This window comes from Sinocyclocheilus anshuiensis, unplaced genomic scaffold (assembly GCF_001515605.1).
Source record: "Sinocyclocheilus anshuiensis isolate Anshui unplaced genomic scaffold, SAMN03320099.WGS_v1.1 scaffold875, whole genome shotgun sequence".
Lineage (NCBI taxonomy): Eukaryota > Metazoa > Chordata > Actinopteri > Cypriniformes > Cyprinidae > Sinocyclocheilus > Sinocyclocheilus anshuiensis.
Window position 1 is genome coordinate 268,818 of NW_015542372.1, and position 1,668 is coordinate 270,485.

The window sequence follows — 1,668 nt, forward strand, 5'->3', positions numbered from 1 at the left end:
TACACAATGGAAAACAAAAGAGATGCTGCATCCTTCTGAAATGTTAAACTCTGATGCTGCTGTTAGTGAGACTTTTCAGAAAAATTAGTGATTTACAGTACATTATTTATGGAAGTATGTTTCCACCTTGAAGAAAAAAAAAATGAAAATAATTTTGACTTTTTCACGTGTGGCTTTATATCGCACAATGTGACTTTGTATCTCAAAAATGCTACTTTTTTCTCATAATTACTACTTTATATCAAGTCACCTTTATTTACAAAGCACTTTATACCATACAGATTGTGTCAAAGCAGCTTTACAGTGTTAAACAGGAAAATAGTGTCAATAATGCAAGAGGACAATAACAAAACAGTCAATTTTTCAGTTAAAATCAGACCATCATTGATTCAGTGATGTCATCGTCCAGCCGACAGTCGACAGTTTTGCCAGAAATTAAGTGTCCCAAACTAAGCAAGCCAAAGGTGACAGTGGCAAAGAACCAAAACTCCATCTGTGATAGAAATAGAGAAGAAAACCTTGGGAGAATCCAGGCTCAGTCGGGGGCCAGTTCTCCTCTGGCCAGATGAAACCAGCATGGTGTGGTTTAAATTCCAGGCTGCAACACAAGTCAGATTGAGCAGAGGACTCGTCTGGTTCTCATAGTCTTTGCAGAGGAATTGTGCCGATGGCCGATGAGGTCTTCGCAGGATATCTCTAGGGCTCATCTAGTTGACATGGTCTCCACTGACATTCAGGGCTGTAGAGATCATCTCTAGGTGATGATGTCCCACCATGTGGTCTAGATACAGACTGGATCCGGGTGACTGCAGTGACCATCTGATCTGGATACAGACTGGATCTGGGTGGCTACGGTGACCTCAGAATAAGAATGAAACAGACTAATATTAGCGTAGATGCCATTCTTCTTACGATGTAACAAGTATTTTGGGTGTTATGGGAAGTGTCCCCAGTTCTGGTTGACCTAATTAATGCAGTCTAACAATCCTTTAATGGATTTGAATTATAGAAATGTAGGTAACGCTTTAGATTACAACCCACAAAGAACTACTTAAGTATACTGAATTTACGGTGTACGTTTCTGTAATTATAGTTTACCTATAAAGAACATACGTGTAGGTATAAGGGAACAATGTGTTATGTTTGGGTAATAAGGGGGTAACAACCAGATATGCAACCTGCAAAGAACTGCGTAAGTAAACTGAAGTTACAGCGTAACTTGTTTGTAATTATAGTGTACCTATTCAGTACCTCCGTGTAGGTATAAGGGAATAATATGCTAAGTTTGGGGAATAAAGGGGTAACAACCTGTAAAATTACAAATCATTTATACTGTAAGTATTTTGAAACCTATTCTATTACGTGGTTTGTATGGCCTAAACAACAATCTTATGTTTGGGAATGATTTAGAAATACGATATATACTTTTTATAATTTTATATTGGTATTTTATAGGTATTACGTATAGGTATTTTTTAACCATGGGGTACACATTCTATTATAAAAGGACGGACATGATGGAGATTACTGAACAACAAAACTGGACATCTAGTGAAATGAGTTAATGAGTTTCTGCTATAGCAGAATAATCATATATGATTTATAATTCACAAGTCTACTTACCTTATGAAAGCTTATTCGTCGATTTCAGCAACTTCACACCAGCAA